The following is a 22,100-nucleotide window of genomic DNA, read 5'->3' as shown; positions in this document are numbered from 1 at the left end:
ATAGTTGTATGGGTAGATGAATAGATATTTGGATGGCTAGATGGATGGATGGACTTGTCTGAGGGTAATCTGACTGCCACCTACCTCAGCAGCACACACAGGAGCAAAGGTACACAGTGGATGGATGGATGGCTGGATGGATGAATGAATGGCTAGCTAGATGGATGGATGGACTTGTCTGAGGGTAACCTGGGGCCATTATTAAAAAATGTTCTGTTTCCGGTCCACCGGCCGGGTGAGTGCGGTTGAAAATTTTTTTTTTAATGCCGGTTTTTCGACATTTTTTTCAGGTTCGTAAATCTAAAATCGAACTTGACATTTCCGCATTCCCAGGGCTTTCCACTAAGGCTCATACTAGCCAGCCATGACAAATAAGTAGCCAGCTGGGGGGAGTAAACACAAAATAAACTCCTGTGCACGCAGTTCCCAGGATTAAACGTATTTTCCACAGACCATTTATTCACTTTACTCAAATACAAAGTAAAATGGCAGTAAATCTTCTTTCTTTTATTGCGTATTGCATCATGAGGCGTTCCTGGCTTGTAAATCTCTTATTTTCGGTGCATGACACATTCACGCAACTGAGCATGCTATGAATTAACAATGACAATGGTCTGCAGTGGGGCTACACAATTACACACTCAGCCAACATTTCTCCATTTGTGTATGAAAATACACTCCAACCACTCAGTTTGGTTTCATTTACAACCAACGGTGTCTTTTGATGCCAGTACGTAACTGAACGAGAGAAGACTGGTTTACCGGAGACAAAATAAGCGTTATCTCTGCTTCCGTTCCCTCCGATGGCCCCGACACATTACTGCCTCCGCCGAGTGCGCGCACACACACCGCATGTTGGGGCCGCAGATGAGTTACTCTCCCTTCATCAACGAAGTCGGCGGGGAATTTGTGGTTATTATCGGTACAAACAGCGCGAATCACAACTTAAATGAGTGCGGTTCAGTTTGACATTATTGTCAGTCCGTTCGATAAACATTTAATTTTATTAAAATCGAAAATTAATATTTAGAGCCTGTGGGCTACAAAAATAATAGTCATTAAAGTAGCCGGCTGGACTTAATTGTGTAGTCGGCTGTATGGCGGCAGCCGGTGCTTATGGAAAGCCCTGCATTCCACACAGAATATAGAATTGAATCAGCTCTGCGCATGCACCGTGCGGCACAAAAAAATGGCAGCCACCATGAAGGAAGGCGATCCGGAGTTTTCAAACATTTGCTTAAGTGTGAAATCGCAAAATGGTATTCTAGCGAACAACAAAATAGTAAAGATTCAGAAAAACAAATCATTCAGTGATCATTTTAATAGTAGCCTAGTAAACTAGACCCACCCGCCTAGCGGCCAAAAATATTTTTGCCTAGCGAGTGGGTCTAGCCTCGCACCATATAAACAAAAACACCCCGGGCATCAAATCGTGCCCGCCAATCACAACGCAAGGTTTTTGTTTGGATTCTTTGGGCGGGCTTTTGCAGGAGTGACGACAAAGCTGCGCGACGCTGGAGAAAGGACAACAGGAAAGATGGCTACGGCTAGAGAACAGCGCGCGTTTGACTCCGCTTTGGAATCAGTTTTGGAAGAATTAGACTTGGAGTTTTCGTTGAAACATGAGCAGGAAGAGGCTCTCCGCTCATTCCTTTTCAAGAAGGACATTTTCGCTGTTTTGCCGACCGGCTATGGCAAAAGTCTGATCTACCAGCTGGCTCCGCTTGTAGCCAAAAGGATGGGGCTAGTTTGTGCAGTACGAAGAATTAATAAACAGCTTTGAAACATTACTTTTTGATTGTTTCTTATTTTCCCGTTATTTTAAATGTAAGGGAAATTATTTCACCAAACACCACTAAATAAAAACTCTCAAAAACAGTTTAAGCAAACCCTTGAAAAACACTTGGAAAAGAAAATGAGTGTATGTGGTACAGACTCCAAACTTGTGGTCATTATCTCCAAACTTCTTAATATCTAGAACCTGTTTATTAATTAATACGCATTTTGAAAAATTATTTATTTCAAGGTCTCCCCCACTGCTTTCTGTCGCTCTGACTACGTCACAGTCACTGTTGCGCTGATTAGTCAGAGCGTTGGCCTATACGCACAGAGACAGTTTGAAAGACAGCGGTTTGTTCCTCCCACCCCCTTCGGAAATGTCTACGGATCGAGGCCAGACTAAATATTCACATTTAGTCTGGCTTGCCAGGCTATTTTAATAGTGTAATTTCATCCGAACTAGGCCTAACGGTCGATTTAGAACTACAAAAAGTCCGTGTGTCGGACATTTTAAGTACCTTTGTAAAAGTTTTGCAAATGTTGCAGTCAGCATTTAAAATGCTATCTTAAAGTTTTTGTACAAGTTTCAGTTGATTAAACTGTCATTTTATTAAATGTGTCTGCTTTTGTAATAAAAAAAGTACTGAAAGAAAAAGCAAACACAGCATTGCGATTTCTTATCCATACATATATTTAAAAAAAAAAATCCCTCCCTCCCGACTGAAATTTTTTTTTGCTCACCCGGTGGACAGGAAACGGATTTTTTTTAAGGATGGCCTGAGCTCCACCTCAGCAGCACACACAGGAACAAATGTACACAGTGGATGGATAGATGGATGGATGGATGGATGGATGGATGGATTTATGGATGGATGCATTTGTCTGAGGGTAACCTGAGTACCACTTCAACAGTCCACAAAGAATCAGATATGGATGGATGAATGGATGGCTGGATAGATGGATGATGAATGGATGGATGGATTTATCTGAGGGTAACCTGAGCTGCACCTCAGCAGCACACACAGGAACAGATGTACGAGTACATAGATGGATATGTACAGGGTGCGATTTGTCAAAAAACCAGAAGGGGGGATGGTTTTTTTTTTAATCATGAAACGTCACAAAATTAAGGTAACAATAGGCTAACAGCTCAATAACATCCGATGATATCAAATGAATAACACTAAATGAAAACGAATACTAAACCAGAGATAGTAAATTCATCTTCCTATCTCTCTGACTAAATACACAAACACTAACACACAACAAAGTTCGCATGGCTTGTCGCGTTGCTGTGATGTTTCTCTCCCTCCGGATTAAATGGACAGTGACTTGAAAATCACTAAAATACATGAATACTAAATGAACAGTTTGCTCTGATGGCGCAGTTCATGTGGCCTTTTCTGCTTTCCCGTCGGTGCGCTATCCGCCGCGTTTCACCCTTCTTTAATCCACATTTCTGCGAACTTCTCAGCAGGGAAGGAACGCACGTCTGGCCCATTGACAGCGAGGAAAAGAAGGCTGTTCAGTGTGGATACATTCATTCTGTTGCGCTCATCAGTAAGGATGTGATTCATGACGCTAAATCCACGTTCACACTCTGGTTATTATCTACAATGTATCTATTTGCTGGGGACGTTCGTGAACATCAAAGCTGCCACTTCGGGTCATTTTGAAAGTGAGTGCAATGTAGACCATAGAAAACTGTGTCACAATATGCCTGTCATGTCAACTTTTTTTTTGGTTTGTTTGTTTTATTGACGGGGTTGTCCCCTAGGATTTTTTTTCAGCAGAGATAAAAACCAGAGGGGGGGATGATCCCCACTATCCCCCCCAGCAAATTGCACCCAGGATATGTCTCGTCTTGTCTTCTTCCGCTTATCCGGGACCAGGTTGCGGAGGCAGCAGTCTAAGCATGGAAGCCCAAACTTCCCTTTCCCCAGACACCTCGGCCAGCTCCTCAGGAAGAACACTGAGGCGTTCCCAGGCCAGCCGAGAGACATAGACCCTCCAGCGTGTCCTGGGTCTTCCCCGGGGCCTCTTCCCAGGGGGACATGCCTGGAACACCTCCCCAGGGAGGCGTCCAGGAAGCATCCGAAAAAGATGCCCGAGCCACCTCAGCTGATTCCTCTCGATGTGGAGGAGCAGCGGCTCTACTCTGAGCTCCTCCTGAGTGACTGTGCTTCTCACCCTAAGGGAGCGCCCAGCCACCCTGCGAAGGAAACTCATTTCGGCCGCTTGTATCCGCGATCTTGTTCTTTCGGTCATTACACAAAGCTCATGACCATAGGTGAGAGTCGGAACGTAGATCGACCGGTAAATTGAGAGCTTCGCCTTTTGGCTTAGCTCCTTCTTCACCACGACGGACCGGTAAAGCAACCACATCACTGTGGAGGCTGCACTGATCCGCCTGTCGATCTCACGCTCCATCCTTCCCTCACTCGTGAACAAGATCCCGAGATACTTAAACTCCTCCACTTGAGACAGGACTTCTCCACCAACCTGGAGAGGGCAAGCCACCCTTTTCCGGTCGAGAACCATGGCCTCGGACTTGGAGGTGCTGATTCTCATCCCAGCCGCTTCACACTCGACTGCAAACCGCCCCAGTGCATGCTGAAGGTCCTGGTTTGAAGAAGCCAACAGGACAACATCATCCGCAAAATGCAGAGATGAAATCCTATGGTTCCCAAACAGGATTTCTTCCGGCCCCTGGCTGCGCCTAGAAATTCTGTCCATAAAAATTATTAACAGAACCGGTGACAAAGGGCAGCCCTGCCGGAGTCCAACATGCACTGGGAACAGGTCTGACTTACTGCCGGCAATGCGAACCAGACTTCTACTCCGTTTGTACAGGGACCGGACAGCCCTTAGCAAAGAGCCCCGAACCCCATACTCCCGAAGCACCCCCCACAGAATACCACGGGGGACATGGTCGAATGCCTTCTCCAGATCCACAAAGCACATGTGGACTGGTTGGGCAAACTCCCATGAACCCTCGAGCACCCTATGAAGGGTATAGAGCTGGTCCAGTGTTCCGCGACCAGGACGAAAACCGCATTCTTCCTCCTGGATCCGAGGTTCGACTATTGGTCGAATTCTCCTCTCCAGTACCCTGGAGTAAACCTTCCCTGGGAGGCTGAGAAGTGTGATTCCCCTATAATTGGAGCACACTCTCCGGTCCCCTTTCTTAAAAAGAGGGACCACCACCCCAGTCTGCCACTCCAGAGGCACTGTCCCCGACCGCCACGCGATGTTGCAGAGGCGTGTCAACCAAGACAGCCCCACAACATCCAGAGACTTGAGATACTCAGGGCGGATCTCATCCACCCCCGGTGCCTTGCCACCGAGGATCTTGCAAACCACCTCAGTGACTTCGGCTTGGGTAATGGACAAGTCCACCTCTGAGTCATCAGCCTCAGTCTCCTCAGTGGAAGACATGACGGTGGGATTGAGGAGATCCTCAAAGTATTCCTTCCACCGCCTGACAATGTCCCCAGTCGAGGTCAACAGCTCCCCATCCGCACTGTAAACAGTGTTGGCAGAGTACTGCTTCCCCCTCCTGAGGCGCCGGACGGTTTGCCAGAATTTCTTCGAGGCCGACTGATAGTCCTTCTCCATGGCCTCCCCGAACTCCTCCCAGTTCTGAGTTTTTGCCTCCGCAACTGCCCGAGCTGCAGCACGCCTGGCCTGCAGATACCCGTCAGCTGCCTCAGGAGTCCCGGAGGTCAACATGGCCCGATAGGACTCCTTCTTCAGCTTGACGGCATCCCTTACTTCCGGTGTCCACCACCGGGTTCGGGGATTGCCGCCACGACAGGCACCGGAGACCTTGCGGCCACAGCTCCGAACAGCTGCGTCCACAATGGAGGTGGAGAACATGATCCACTCAGACTCAATGTCCCCCACCTCCCTCGGAAGCTGGGAAAAGCTCTCCCGGAGGTTTGAGTTAAAGACCTCCCCAACAGAGTGCTCGGCCAGACATTCCCAGCAGACCCTCACCATACGTTTGGGCCTGCCAGGTCTGTCCAGCTTCCTCCTCCGCCAGCGGATCCAACTCACCACCAGGTGGTGATCAGTTGACAGCTCAGCCCCTCTCTTCACCCGAGTGTCCAAGACATAGGGCCGGAGATCAGATGAAAATACTACAAAGTTGATCATCGACCTCCAACCTAAGGTGTCCTGGTGCCACGTGCACTTATGGACACCCCTATGCTCAAACATGGTGTTCGTTATGGACAAACCGTGACTAGCACAGAAGTCCAATAACAAAACACCACTTGGGTTCAGATCGGGGAGGCCGTTCCTCCCAACCACGCCCCTCCAGGTGTCACTGTCGTCACCCAGGTGAGCATTGAAGTCCCCCAGTAGCACAATGGAGTCCCCAGTCTGAGCACCCCTCAGTACCTCTCCCAGGGACTCCAAGAAGGCCAGATACTCTATACTGCTATTTGGCCCGTAGGCACAAACAACAGCAAGAGCCCTCTCCCCAATCCGAAGGCGCAGAGAGGCGACCCTCTCGTTCACTGGGGTAAACTCCAACACATGGCGGCTGAGCTGGGGAGCTATAAGCAAGCCCACACCAGCCCGCCGCCGCTCACCACGGGCGACTCCAGAGAAGTGGAAAGTCCAGCCCCTCTCGAGGAGCTGGGTTCCAGAGCCCAAGCTGTGCGTGGAGGTGAGCCCGACTATCTCTAGCCGGTACCTCTCAACCTCCCGCACAAGCTCAGGCTCTTTCCCCCCCAGCAAAGTGACATTCCATGTCCCAACAGCCAGCCGCTGTGTCCGGGGATCAGGTCGTCGAGGCCCCTGCCTTCGACTGCCACCCAATTCACACTGCACCAATCCCCTACTGCTACCTCTGTGGGTGGTGAACCCACAGGAGGTCGGGCCCACGTCACCTCTTCGGGCTGAGCCCGGCCGGGCCCCATGGGCAAAGGCCCGGCCACCAAGCGCTCACATACGAGCCCCAACCCTGGGCCTGGCTCCAGGGTGGGGCCCCAGCTACGTCATACCAGGCGACGTCACGGTCCTTGATTTTTTCTCCATAGGGGTTTTTGGTGAACTGCTCTTGGTCTGGCCTGTCACCTAGGACCTGTCTGCCTTGGGAAACCCTGACAGGGGCATAATGCCCCCGACAACATAGCTCCTAGGATCATTCAAGCACACAAACCCCTCCACCACAATAAGGTGGCAGTTCTAGGAGGGGCCCCAGGATATGTATATAAATTATTTTTATTGAGTTTTCTCTGGTCTCCACATGATTTCAAAGTTGACTTAGGAGTGTATACATTCAGGAAATTCCAATGAAGTCACACATTACACATTAAACATACTAACAATTCTACAGTGTACCTAACAAAGAAGCTTAACATTTAGAACCTCACTTAGAATAAACAAAAACCAAATACAGCACAAAAATATAAGGAAAAGAAAAACACACAAAAACAAACAAATAAACAAACAAAAAATAAAAAAGGGGGGGGGTTTGCAGTAATTCCATCCTATGATTATATGCAAGGTCTGAAATTGTTTTCTATATATAAAGGAAGATAATAAGCTGATCCAAATCTTTAAAGTATGTTTTGGGAATAAACACAGGTAGTGTCTGAAACAAAAACAGAAATTTAGGTAGGATAGTCATTTTAACAGAGTTAACTTGCCCTGCCAATAACAAAGGCAAGGTTGTCCAGCTGGACAAGTCGCTTTTCGTCTTATCTAACAAGGCCCTAAAGTTTTTTTTGTACAGATCTTTAAAGTTACTCGTCAGTGTAACACCTAAGTAAGTGAAGCTATCACATATTACTTGGAATGGATATGAGCCAAGAGACATCTGTCTAGCCTGTTTGTTCATAGGAAAAATCAAACTCTTGGTCAGGTTTACTTTATAACCAGAAATCCTACCAAAATCTGATATTATTTGTAGTACTTCAGGTAGGGAGCTATTTGGATTAGAAAGAAAAAACATTGAGTCATCGGCATGGTAGATGGATAGATAAAGAGATAATTTGATGAATGGATCAATCGATCGATAGATGGCTGGATGGATAAATGAAGAAATGGATGTATGAATGGATGGTTGGATGGATGGATGGACAGATGGATGGGTGGATGGATGGATAAATGAAGAAATGAATGGATGGATGAATTTATCTGAGGGTAGCCTGAGCTGCACCTCAGCAGCACACACAGGAGCAGATGTACATAGATGGATGGATTGATGGATGGATGAATAGATAGATAAAGAGATAGATGGATGGATGGATGGATGGATGGTGTGGCAGCAGGGGCGTGGTCAAGCGCCGGTCTGTGACAGGAGGGTGGAGTCAGGGAAGGTAAGTGGCAGAATCACTTCACCTGAGAGCAATTAACCTGTGTTTGTGTGTCTTCCCAGTGACCGCGCCCTATATGAGGAGGGAGAGTGAGAGCGGAGGTAGCTCATCCCTGAACCAGACGCCGGTTGTGTGTGTGTCTGTTGAATGAATGAATTATTGTTTAAACTGAAAAGTCTAGCAATAAACGCTATTTTGGAACCTGATCCCTGTCCTGCCGTCCTCTGTGCTCCACCCACACATAGGGAGGCCTACAGTGGTGCCGAAACCCGGGAAAGTGGAGCACCAACCCAGCAGCCCCATGGAATCCTCCCCGTTCGCCGACCTGGTCCACGCCCTCACCACGGCTCAGCAAAGCCAGCACCAGGCGCTCATCACACTCTGAAAGGAACAAGAACGGCGCTTCGAAGCCCTGGTGCTGGCCCAGCAGGAAGATCGCAAGGCGTTCCGGCATCTCCTCGCGTCGGCGGGGCCCACCAGCGCTCCGGCCGCGGGCCCGTCTCCCCTCACTGTCACCAAGATGGGCCTGCAGGATGACCCCGAGGCGTTCCTCACGTTGTTTGAACAGGTCGCCGATGCCTCGGGGTGGCCGATGGAGCAGCGCGCGGCGCGCCTCCTCCCCCTGCTCACGGGAGAGGCACAGCTGGCCACGCTACAGCTCCCCACCGACCGCCGGCTGGCCTACACAGACCTCCGCCGGGCCGTCCTCCAGCGCGTGGGGCGCACACAGGAACGACAGCGCCAGCGCTTCCTCGCGCTGCAATTGGAGGAAGTCGGCCGGCCGTTCGCGTTCGGCCAGCAGCTCCGGGACGCCTGCTGGCGGTGGCTGAGGGCCGACGATCGCGACACCGAGGGAATCATCGACCAGGTGGTACTGGAACAGTTCTTCGCCTGCTTACCAGCAGGAACCGCGGAGTGGGTCCAGTGCCACCGCCCGGCGTCGCTGGATCAGGCAGTCGAGCTGGCGGAGGATCATCTGGTGGCTGTCCTGGCGGCAGGACAGCAGATGACATCTTCTCTTCTCTCCTCTTCTCTCTCTCTCTCTCTCCCTCCTCCTGTGTCCCGTCCTCGCCCCATTCCCCCACTGCGGAGGCGGGGGCCGGCACCACCCCAGCCGGCCCGCCGCACCCGCGGTGCCCTCCCGTTTCTCCCTTCTGTGTCTGTCTCTCCCTCACCTCAGGTGAGTGAGCCCCAGATCACCGGTGCAGAGGGAAAGCCCGGGCCGGTTTGCTGGCGCTGCGGGGAACCGGGCCACCTTCAACAGCAGTGCACAGCAATGGAAGTGGGCGCGGTGGTTCAGATCTCCGACGTGCCAGAGGCCGCCCTCGATCGGGCCGGAGCGTATCGCATACCGGTGAGTGTCCAAGGGGCTACATATCAGGCGTTGGTGGATTCTGGTTGTAATCAGACCTCAATTCGCCAAAGCCTGGTTCAAAATGAGGCATTGGGGGGAGCACAAGGGGTGAAGGTTTTGTGTGTGCACGGGGATGCTCACCGCTACCCTTTGGTGTCGGTCCACATTATTTTCAGAGGGGAAAAATTTATAGTGAAGGCGGCGGTTAATCCTCGCCTTACCCACTCTTTAATTTTGGGGACGGATTGGCCGGGATTTCGGGGGTTAATGACACGCCTAGTAGAGAGTGGGTCCTGCCAGTTGACAGGGGGAGGTCCCGGTGTCGCTTTGGTGGGAGCAGCTGTCACAGAGCCGTCTACGTCATCTCCGCATCAGAGTGAGGAGCCGCCGGCTCCTCCTCTCTCTATTGGGGAATCCCTCACGGATTTCCCATTAGAGCAGTCGCGAGATGAGACTCTGCGGCATGCGTTTGACCAAGTGAGAGTAATCGATGGTCAAACGCTCCCGCCGAACGCCACCCCGTCCTTCCCCTACTTCGCGATTTTGAAGGATAGATTATACCGAGTGACACAGGACACTCAAACTAAAGAGCGAGTCACGCAGCTTTTGATTCCAAAGAGCCACCGGGAATTGGTATTCCAGGTGGCTCACTTTAATCCCATGGCTGGACACTTGGGGCAGGATAAAACACTAGCCCGAATAATGGCCCGATTCTATTGGCCGGGGATTCGCGGCGATGTCCGTAGGTGGTGTACGGCATGCCACGAATGCCAGTTAGTAAATCCAGCAGCCATTCCAAAAGCGCCTTTGCGCCCTCTACCATTAATCGAGACCCCGTTTGAGAGAATTGGGATGGATCTCGTCGGGCCATTAGATCGGTCAGCACGAGGGTACCGCTTTATATTAGTTCTGGTGGACTATGCAACGCGATACCCGGAAGCAGTGCCTCTGCGCAATATCTCAGCACGCAGTATTGCGGAGGCACTCTTCCGCGTCATCTCCCGAGTTGGAATCCCGAAAGAGATTCTGACTGACCAAGGCACTACGTTTATGTCACAAACACTGTGCGAACTGTATGGGTTATTGGGGATTAAGCCGATCCGCACCAGCGGATATCACCCACAAATGGACGGTTTAGTGGAACGGTTCAACCGCACCCTCAAAAATATTATTAAGAAATTCGTAAGTGAGGACACACGTAATTGGGATACGTGGCTCGAACCCTTGCTGTTCTCAGTGCGAGAGGTCCCCCAAGCCTCCACGGGGTTCTCCCCGTTCGAATTATTATATGGGCGTAAGCCGCGCGGCATCCTGGACGTGCTGCGGGAAAATTGGGAGGAGGGACCTTCACAAAGTAAGAATGAAATTCAGTACGTTATGGACCTGTGCGCAGAACTCCACACACTCACCCACCTAACTCAGGAGAATTTGCGGCAGGCCCAGGAACGGCAAGCCCGCCTATACAACAAGGGTACGCGCCTTAGAGAGTTCACACCGGAGATAAAGTACTCGTACTGCTGCCCACGTCGAGCTCCAAATTGATCGCCAAGTGGCAAGGGCCCTTTGAGGTCACACGGCGAGTTGGGGACGTCGACTATGAAGTGAGGCGAACAGACAGGGGTGGGGCGCTACAGATCTACCACCTCAATCTGCTTAAACTCTGGAACGAGGAGGTCCCCGTGGCGTTGGTGTCGGTAGTTCCAGAGAAGGCGGAGCTGGGGCCGGAGGTTCAAAAAGGGACATTGGCATCACGTACCTCTCCGGTCCCCTGTGGAGACCACCTCTCCCCGACCCAACTCACGGAGGTCGCCCAGTTGCAGGCCGAGTTTTTGGATGTGTTCTCGCCCCTGCCCGGTCGCACTAACCTCATAGAACACCACATAGAGACGCCCCCGGGGGTGGTAGTGCGTAGCCGCCCTTACAGGCTACCCGAACACAAAAAACAGGTGGTTCGGGAAGAACTTCAGGCCATGCTCGAAATGGGCATCGTCGAGGAGTCCCACAGTGACTGGAGCAGCCCGGTGGTCTTGGTTCCCAAGGCCGACGGCTCGGTCCGGTTCTGTGTGGACTATAGAAAAGTCAACGCGGTGTCTAAATTCGACGCGTACCCAATGCCTCGTATTGATGAGCTGCTCGATCGACTAGGCACGGCTCGCTTTTACTCGACACTGGATTTGATGAAGGGATATTGGCAGATCCCCTTGACTCCATTATCCCGGGAGAAAACGGCCTTTTCCACACCGTTCGGCTTACACCAGTTCGTCACACTTCCGTTTGGGCTGTTTGGGGTGCCCACTACGTTTCAGCGGCTGATGGACAGGGTCCTCCGGCCCCACGCCACCTATGCGGCCGCGTATTTAGACAATATTATCATTTATAGTAATGACTGGCAGCGGCACCTGCAACACCTGAGGGCCGTCCTTAGGTCGCTGAGGCGGGCGGGACTCACTGCCAACCCAAAGAAGTGTGCGATTGGGCAAGTGGAAGTACGGTATCTGGGCTTCCACTTGGGCAACGGGCAGGCGCGTCCCCAAATTAATAAGACAGCAGCGATTGCGGCCTGCCCGAGGCCCAAGACCAAAAAGGGGGTGAGACAGTTCCTGGGGCTGGCTGGCTACTATCGTAGGTTTATACCTAATTATTCGGACGTCACCAGCCCGCTGACTGACCTCACTAAAAAGGGGGCGCCAGATCCGGTCCAGTGGACGGAGCAGTGTCAGCGAGCTTTCTCTGAGGTAAAGGCTGCACTGTGTGGGGGGCCACTTTTACACTCCCCTGACTTCTCTCTCCCTTTTATGTTACAGATGGATGCGTCGGACAGAGGGCTGGGGGCCGTTTTGTCCCAGCAGGTGGAGGGGGAGGACCGCCCGGTCCTTTACATCAGTCAGAAGCTGTCAGTGCGTGAGGGGCGCTACAGCACGATTGAGAAGGAGTGCCTGGCGATCAAGTGGGCGGTCCTCGCCCTCCGTTACTACCTGCTGGGGCGCCCTTTCACCCTCTGTTCGGACCACGCGCCCCTCCAGTGGCTCCACCGCATGAAGGATGCCAATGCGTGGATCACCCGTTGGTATCTGGCACTCCAACCCTTCAACTTCAAGGTGGTCCACAGGCCGGGGGCGCAGATGGTCGTGGCGGACTTCCTCTCCCGTCAAGGGGGGGGGGGAGTCGGCTGCAGGCCGGACGGGCGCCCGGCCTGAGTCGGGCGGTGGGGGTATGTGGCAGCGGGGGCGTGGTCAAGCGCCGGTCTGTAACAGGAGGGTGGAGTCAGGGAAGGTAAGTGGCAGAATCACTTCACCTGAGAGCAATTAACCTGTGTTTGTGTGTCTTCCCAGTGACCGCGCCCTATATGAGGAGGGAGAGTGAGAGCGGAGGTAGCTCATCCCTGAACCAGACGCCGGTTGTTTGTGTGTCTGTTGAATGAATGAATTATTGTTTAAACTGAAAAGTCTAGCAATAAACGCTATTTTGGAACCTGATCCCTGTCCTGCCGTCCTCTGTGCTCCACCCACACATAGGGAGGCCTACAGATGGATAAATGGATAAATGAAGAAATGGATAGATGGATGAATGGATGGTTGGATGAATGGATGGATGAAGAAATAGTTGGATGGATGGATGATGGATGGATGGATGGATGGATGGATGGATGGATGGATGGATAAATGAAGAAATGAATGGATGGATGGATTTATCTGAAGGTAGCCTGAGCTGCACCTCAGCAGCACACACAGGAGCAGATGTACATGGATGGATGGATGGATGGATGGCAGGACAGATGGCAGGATGGATAGATAGATAGATAGATAGATAGATAGATAGATAGATGACTTTATTTGAGGCTAACCTGACCTCCACCTCAGCAGCACACACAGGATCAGATGTACGCAGTGTACACAAGGCCATGAAGTCATGCATTAAAGCACCTGAGCTAAGCAGAACGGAAAATGTCTCTATTCACACATCAGAAGTCCTGATGTATTGTCATGTCAAGTGCAGGCTGGTGTGTAAGGCGTAATGTGCTTATGCTGGTATGTACAATGTTCTTTCACGCTGACGTTTAGTAGATTATTAACCTTGTGCTCTTGTGCATTAATACAGAAGCTCGTGGATGTCAGTATGGTTATAATGAAACAGCCACTGAAGGAACAGCTTCTTCTTCTAACACTCATTATCTTAATGCGTGTGCCAAAATAACAACTGTTTCCTCATCCATATCAAATTGGCATCCATTTAATCTGTCGAGGAGGAAAACACAACTTTTGAATGTATGCATCCGTGTGTGTGTGTGTGAGATAGAGACGCCTGGGTATATTGCTAGGGTTGGTGTTATTTCAAAAATGTGTAGTTTATAAAAGGTATAAAAATGCAAAGGGATGAAATGTAAGTATTAATGAAGGATTCATAAGTGGAACGTGGAAAGAGGAGACATAACATCTACACAACACAGACAGAATTGCCTATTTCACACACACACACACACACACACACACACACACACACACCTCATCCTGCCATGTCTTATTCCTTCAATCTCCCTCTCACCTTCTCTTGATTGAGCTCACTATCATCATCTATTTTTGCTTCTCACTCCATATTATCCTTATTCTCTCTGTCACTTGTGCTTCTCTCTTGCTTTTGCCCAACTGCTTGCATTCATCCTCATCTCACCTCACTCAACATTCCTCTCTTTCCATTTGGTCATCTTTCAGCGTGCCCTCATTTCAAACCACCTGAACCTGACTGATTGTTAGAGTCCATTTATTCTGATGAAATGACACTCGTGTTTATTCCTACTCACTAATCCAAAAGGCAAAGCATAACAAGCTGTCTGATGCACTGCCTGATAATGTTATTTATGAATATCGAATCCTCTCTCTGACCCTGACGGATATAAAAGCAGCAGGGATAAAACGACTGAAAAGATTTATTACATATGAATCAGTCATACCATAAATTACAAGATGCTGCGCAGAAAACCTGTAAGGAAGAAAACTCCGCAGGAGTGTGGTGAAGGAAAATAATAATTTATAAAAGAATGGTGTGATGCGACAATTTTTCAAATCATACTTTTTATCCATTTATAATTACTTTTACACATTTAAATAAATTTGTTCCTGTTCCCTTACAAGCTGGATGAGCTTATGTGATCATGCGTCATCTGTCCATCGTCTGTACCAGGGGCGTCAGAAGCATTTTTAATGTGGGGGGGACACACTGGCGGGGGGTCCTCCGCCAGAAAATTAATTAATTAGATGCCATTTCCTGCATTCTGGTGTATTTTTAACAGGTTGTTAAACACCTAATTTTACCTTCAAAAGTCACTTAATTCAATGACTATTTTAGAGACTCAACAATAAGTCCTCATTCAACTAGTCCATATATTCATTAGCCTGTTTTTAAACCCACTGCTCTGCCTAAGATAATGAGATGAATGTGACACAATTTATCACCAACAATGACTTTATGGGTGCATTTTACTTTTTATTTTGTGTTTTCTATTTAGTTTTAGATGTAACACAACATGCCACTGTGCCAAGCAATAGTGACACTCAACTGTATGTTTAAAAATAAGAATATTCATAATCTCACACAATGAACAGGCATGACATGGCATCATGCAAACTTCATAACACAAAATCACACTGTGTCAAGCAACGGTGACACATAAAAAACAACTTCACACAATGAACAGGTGCAATTTTGTTCACCACCAACAGTGACTTTAGTGGGTGCATTTTACTTTTTTCCGATTTAGCGATACTCATAACAAAAATGGCATGGCATCATGCAATCTTCATAACACAAAATCACACTGTGTCAAGCAACGACACATAAAAGAGAACTTCACACAATGAACAAGTGCAGTTTTGTCAACCTACATGCAATGGTGGTACTACAGTAGCATTTACAGATTAGTATAACAAATAGATTTATAGATATAACTCCTTCTTATATTGGTGCCACCACAATTTCTACCACTTCATAACTTTTATCCCCTTTTCCTTCACAATCCACCTGGAATAACATCCATCTCTCACCATCACTTTCCTTTCTACTATTCCTTCCCCATACACTGATTTCCCATGTTACTTTCCAGAAAACTGGCAAAGACCAGACAAAACAGGTTCTTCAAATCCCAACAGGGAATTAGTAAATATTATCAGAGCAGACTTGACCTCATTCTTGGCATTGCAGTAAGGCAGGCCTACTGGGTTTGAATTAAATGATAGCTAACGTTAAGCTAGCTGATACATCTCCTAACATTGACTAGCCAGATAACTGCACTAACATTTCCATTGGGACAAAAAAAAAAAAACAACCCTGTCCTGTGGGGAAATTTTGACTGACTTTCCGCTTCTTTGTAAAGGCCCGGTCCCACTGCACTTACGGATGCAAAGAGGATGTAAAACGTAAAAAAATCTTTGCCATCCGTTGGAAAACGCTATGCATCCGTTGTGTACTCATTGCATACATGCTTCATACGCTCTATCCATCGAGCATCCGTCCACTGTGATTTCATCCGCGCAAAAAGTTTTGAGCTGCACAAAACTTTTAGAACGGATGAACTTTCCGCCGTGTACGATGTAAATCCGCGACATATACGAGCAACAAACGTTCTATGTCCGTCATCATCCGTTAAACGTCTGCTGTATCCTCTCTGCATCCTCTGGGCATCCTTGCAACTCACATCCGCTGCAGCTGAAAACGGAAAGAGGGAGGAAAGATAAGGTACATGAAACGTCTATTCATCGTTAGTAGCACGGAAATAGAAAGGATGTAAGCGTATGCATCTCGTATATAAAGTATTCAAAACGGACAAAGCGTTTATATCTGGGATGTATCTCGTATATTTAGGATGTCTGGAGTATGTCTAGAGTATGTAGAAGGACACCTAGCGGACAATCGATATTTTGTATAAAAAGGGGGAGAAAATCATCTAGTAGTAGAGATGTATCGATGTAGCTGCCAGCACGTCTTTCCGCTTTATGCTGACGGCGTGCGTGCTGCATCCCTTTATATCCGCGGAGCAGACGCAATTCATACCCCCCGCATGCGCAGTGAACGGTCTGCATCCGATATACATCCGCGCAACATCCCCTTTGTTTCCGTTAGGTGTACGTGATGCATCCCCTTCATCCGCTATGCATCCGCTCTTTCTGCTATGCGTCCGCTTCTCAGTTATCACCGGTAACCCCTTTGGAGCTGTCATCCACTTCCATCCGCTTTCATCCGCTAGGCTTCCTATGAACATGCGTTTAACATCCCCGCTATATACTACCCACGTCCGTTCTTTTTTCGCAAATTTTCGCCAATTTTGTCCATTTCTGGAGCGGATGAAAACGGATAGAGCCACCCCCGAAATTTTGCTCGTCCGCTGTGTCCTTTTTGCATACGTTTTGTGTCCATCGGCCAGTGGGACCGGGCCTTAAAGAATGTCCTTATGTCCATTGTGTCTGGGGAGGAGCAAATACTGCAAACAATTCATCATCAACCAAGAATACCCCATTAGGCTAAGCTTATTTCACTGTTTAGTTGAATATTAATTTAACGTGTCCTAGGGTTAATTTTGAGGGCACATAACAAAAGAATAAGGTTTCAGCAAAAGCTAGACATTGTGAGGTTGCAATGGGGCTGACGTCACCTCCTCCACTTTCCAGCAGCTGCACCAACATTTCTGTGCTCGCGCTGAGATTCACTTCACTCGCGCGCGGTGAGCTGTTGTAGGGAACGCGGAGTGGATTTTCAGTGGTCTGTGTATTCTCTTATCGATCAAGTGGAATGGATTCTTTCACGAAGCAATGGGCACTTTCACACCAAAGGTTGCCTTTTTCAAGTTTAGCTTCTAGGGTCATAAAAGTAAACTAAATGTGACATAATGTATCACTTTTGTTCACTGTTTTTGTCTGAGGGTCGGAAAGAAGCTACACAGTCAGTGGTTCTTCCATCCTATCATTATTGTGGAAATATTAGCCATTTTTAACATGTTTTTGACAGAATCTGCAGTCCCAAATTAAATTTTAAAATATTGCATTGAGTATTAAATAATTTCTGTCCCATGCATGGCTGAGCATGCTGCTTCCTTATATAGGGGGTGAGTCAAGAAATGTCCATTCCAAATTTCATGAAAATCGGTAAATTCGTTTGGCCGCTATGGTGATTTAACTGAATCATGGCATTCCATGTTAAAACAAATAAAGTGATTGTCCTTTCCTGAACAACATGAGTAACTGATAATGTGTTGTGCATTATCAGTCTAGAATAACATTTAAGAAATTGTTTTTCATCACAGGGCGGCACGGTGGTGTAGTGGTTAGCGCTGTCGCCTCACAGCAAGAAGGTCCTGGGTTCGAGCCCCGGGGCCGGCGAGGGCCTTTCTATGTGGAGTTTGCATGTTCTCCCCGTGTCCGTGTGGGTTTCCTCCGGGTGCTCCGGTTTCCCCCACAGTCCAAAGACATGCAGGTTAGGTTAACTGGTGACTCTAAATTGACCGTGAGTGTGAATGGTTGTCTGTGTCTATGTGTCAGCCCTGTGATGACCTGGCGACTTGTCCAGGGTGTACCCCGCCTTTCGCCCGTAGTCAGCTGGGATAGGCTCCAGCTTGCCTGTTTATGGGCTCCAGCTTGCCTTGTAAATTTATGGAGAAATATTCTTACTGGATTAATTAGGGCCCAACAATATAAAACCAATGAGAAACTATCGCATTCAAATGCATGGTTGAGATACATTTACATAAAAATGTTGTTAAAGGGGATGTCCTCTCCAGAACAGGATATTTAATATCATAATAAGCATATTTTGTACTGCGTTACACAATGCACTTCATGCACCAAACAACTCAGGCAGCAAACCTGGCCCTGCAAAAAAGTGCTTTATGTTCATGTTTATGTTATGTTTATGTTTCATGTTCAATTATGGCCATTGGAAAATAAGTAGGCATAGTTTTGGTGTTGTTGTGTTTCACTGTTATGTGTTGTTCATTGTTATTTGATAAAAAGTTAAGTTTTTGTAGCATTAGGCCTTCTTGACAGGTTTTTCTACTGATGTGTAGGAAAGCGAGAATAGACAGATGAGGAACTTCTGAGATTGAACTAGGTGGCAATTTGAGAAAGAACTTTCACCTCAAAGTTACCATCTGGGGACTAGTACTAGTACAAACAAAGACCTGTCGGTCAGACAAGTCAAATAATTTGGATGTAAATGTGCCCAGGTTACAATATTGGTTAATTTTCTGAGAAAATTAAGCGTTAAAGAAAAATGTCCTCTCCTGAACAAATGCCCAAGACTCCCAACACTATTAATTCTCTCTCACTGACTAGATGTTAAATGTTTGCTCTCATCAAATGCATAGTTTAACATATGAAATTTGTGGCTCCAGGTGTTTTGGATGTAAATTGCTAACTTATATGTTAAGTACTTTTAGGATAATAAGGATAAATAAACCTTCATTATTGTAAAGGTCCAAGAAATAATATAATGGTCCAAGAAACTGTGCAAAAGGTTCTTTTTTCAATCAGAAAACATATTCAAAATTGTTGCCATAGTTTTCCTGAGTAATTTTTCATTTGAAAAGTGATGTTAAACATTCTGTCCTCTCCTGAACAGAAATATGGATTTTGTGACCTGATTTGATTTGCGCGGTGACCGGAAAGTAGATACAGTATGAAGTTGAAATTTTCTAGTCACCTACCAGATTGGTGTATCTTTCTAAAAAGGCATTTTAGCTGATTTCCTGGACCTATTTCTCATTTCTAGCTCTATTGATATGTGAAGTGACTCCTAAAATAGACTGAAAAAATTCACCAAAAACTAGATTTTCCAAAATATGTCCACCATTGATGGATATTTTGGTGTCTCTTTGTTCCATTAACATCTCTGCAATAATTAGGTGGAATGTAGGGGACCCAATCCACCAATTAGGCTTAAATCTGAATGATAATGTAAAAAAATCCAAATTTGTGAATTTTACCTTCCTGCTATGTTAAAACTAATAAATTTTGGAATTTGAAATGACTTGTAGCCTTGATACTTGAGGTACGTTACCCAATATGTATTCTATGGAATTCAGGATGGATTTTTGCATTACATTGAAGTTCATTTTCAACTGTTTTTGGGACTTTTAAGGCAACCTTTGGTGTGAAAGTGCCCCAATAGAAACGGCGCTGGGTGAACTAATATTTTATGTTAAATATGGGGGGGTCCAAACGAAGAATTATGAAATGTGAGGGGGACATGTCCCCTTCACATTCAATGGTGGTGACGCCCATGGTCTGTACACAGTTTACAAAAATCGCTACTCCTCCTACAGGATTGATTGAATTTTGATCAAACTCACATACAATGTTCCCCAGGTGGGTGTGCATAAAAGTTGTCAAGATGTTGGTGCCACCTGTCATATTTACAATTTTATAGGCGTCTGAAATTTTTGGGTGACTCGTCACATTAAACGTAGACTGTCTTTCAAAATTTTCAAGTGTAACTCATAAAAAGAATTTTCCCCGACACCCAATTATTTTTGTTTAGTGGATAGAAAGCTACTGACTTCGAATCACAGACTTACAATTTTATTCATTTTTTTTAAATAGAACAATTAACGAATTTATCTCCACATGGCCCTAAATTCTCTGCTATTTTTTCCTGCTTCACCATGACCCAATACAAGATACTACATCATGTATGACATGATGGGCTTTTCCCCGTTCACGCAAGGCATTGTGGGATACAAATTCAAAACGGGAGAGAAAAATGGAGGACGTGAGTGTGCAAATGAAACGTGAAAGACCGATTACAGTAAAGGAAAGCGAGAAGAAAAGACGTTATGTTATATTCAAAGGAAAGGAAACACAGGAAATATCAAACTAATAAATATCGGTGCTCAGCGAGCACCTCGGTGTGATCAGCTGTTCATTTAGCAACAGAATGATGGAACTGTCAGTGTACGCTCAAAGGTAAACCTGTGCATGCGCGCACATGGACTTCTTCTGTCTGCTTGACTGCACGAAACAAGCAATTTCGTGCACATTATTTGCTTTAATCCCCTCAAATTAAACAACTTCCCAGCCACGGAATGGGCTGATATTTTTTTAGATATCACAGAAATAAACATCTATCATAATGACCACATTTCAGAGGGAACTAAATTTCACAGATTTTATGAAATCGAAAGGCCGTCTACTTTTAAACGCTACTCTTCGTAAACTGCTGGGACGTTTTCACTGAAACTCAGCCAGAAGACTCTAAAGACATATTCCAACAAGAGTTGTTCACCAGGTGGCGCCACCTACCATGGATGAGGCTACACAGGGATCATACGCAAATTCATGAAAATCGCTACTCCTCCTACAAGAGTGATCAGATTTTGATTAAACTCATATGGAATGTTCCCCAGGTTGGTATGTATAAAAGTTGCCAAGACAGTAGCGCCACCTGCCATATTTAACATTTTATGGGTGTTTGAAAATTTTGGGTGACTTGTCACGTTAAACGCTACCCTTCATAAACTGCTAGGACGTTTTCACTGTAACTCACCCAGAAGACTCTAAAGACATATTCCAACAAGAATTGTTCACCAGGTGGCACCACCTACCATGGATACGGCTACACAGGGGTCATATGCAATTTCACAAAAATCGCTACTCCTCCTACAGAACTGATCGGATTTCAAACTCACACAGAACAACAGTGGCTGGGATGAACTACAGCCTCATTGGGGCTATTTTTCTCTCTCTTTAAGCGTCACTTCTGACTCTTACAAAGCACTGACACTGGAGACTCCTTCCAAAAATGTTATGTAAATAGAGTATCTCCTCACACAAAACTTCACCATGTCATTGATTAGTCTGTACACACCAATCCGCTATAACATTAAAACAACTGACAGTGGCACCTGTCAAGGGGTGGGATATATTAGGCAACAAGAGAACAGTCAGTTCCTGAAGTTGATATGTTGGAAGCAGGAAAAATGGGCAAGCATAAGGATCTGAGCGACTTTGACAAATTGTGATGGCTAGATGACTGGGTCTGACTGAGCATCTCCAAAATGGCACATCGTGTGGGGTGTTTCCGGTATGTAGTGGTTAGTACCTACCAAAAGTGGTCCAAGGATCCAAAGGACAACCGGTGAACCGGCGGCAGAGTCATGGGTGTCGAAGCCTCATTGATTTGCATGAGACGTGAAGGTTAGAACATATGGTCCAATCCCACAGAAGAACTACTGTTGTTTTCCAACACTTAATGCTGGCTAAAACAGAAAAGTGTCACTCCTTCACAAATGAACTTGAAGGTCAGACATCTGCTGATGTTTGTAAAACCGCTCATAAAATCAGCTAAGGGGAAAATCAGTCTCTGAATATTATCCTGTTTGCTCACTGCATAGATACTGCCATAAATATACATCCAGTACATCCAGTCACCTCATTTCAATCATGGATGGTATTATACAGTAGCTACAGTCATGTGAAAAGAAAGTACACCCTCTTTCAAGTCTAGGTTTTAAGTATCAGGACATCATAAAAAATCATCTGGTCCTTACCAGGTCTTAAAATTAGGCAAATACATACTACCTCAGATGCCCAATAACACATGACATATTCACCCTGTCATTATTTATTTAACACAAAGTAAGCCAAAAATGCAGTAGC

Source organism: Neoarius graeffei, chromosome 18, assembly GCF_027579695.1.
Source record: "Neoarius graeffei isolate fNeoGra1 chromosome 18, fNeoGra1.pri, whole genome shotgun sequence".
In the NCBI taxonomy this organism is placed as follows: Eukaryota; Metazoa; Chordata; class Actinopteri; order Siluriformes; family Ariidae; genus Neoarius; species Neoarius graeffei.
Note: the sequence above shows the minus strand (reverse complement) of the source record.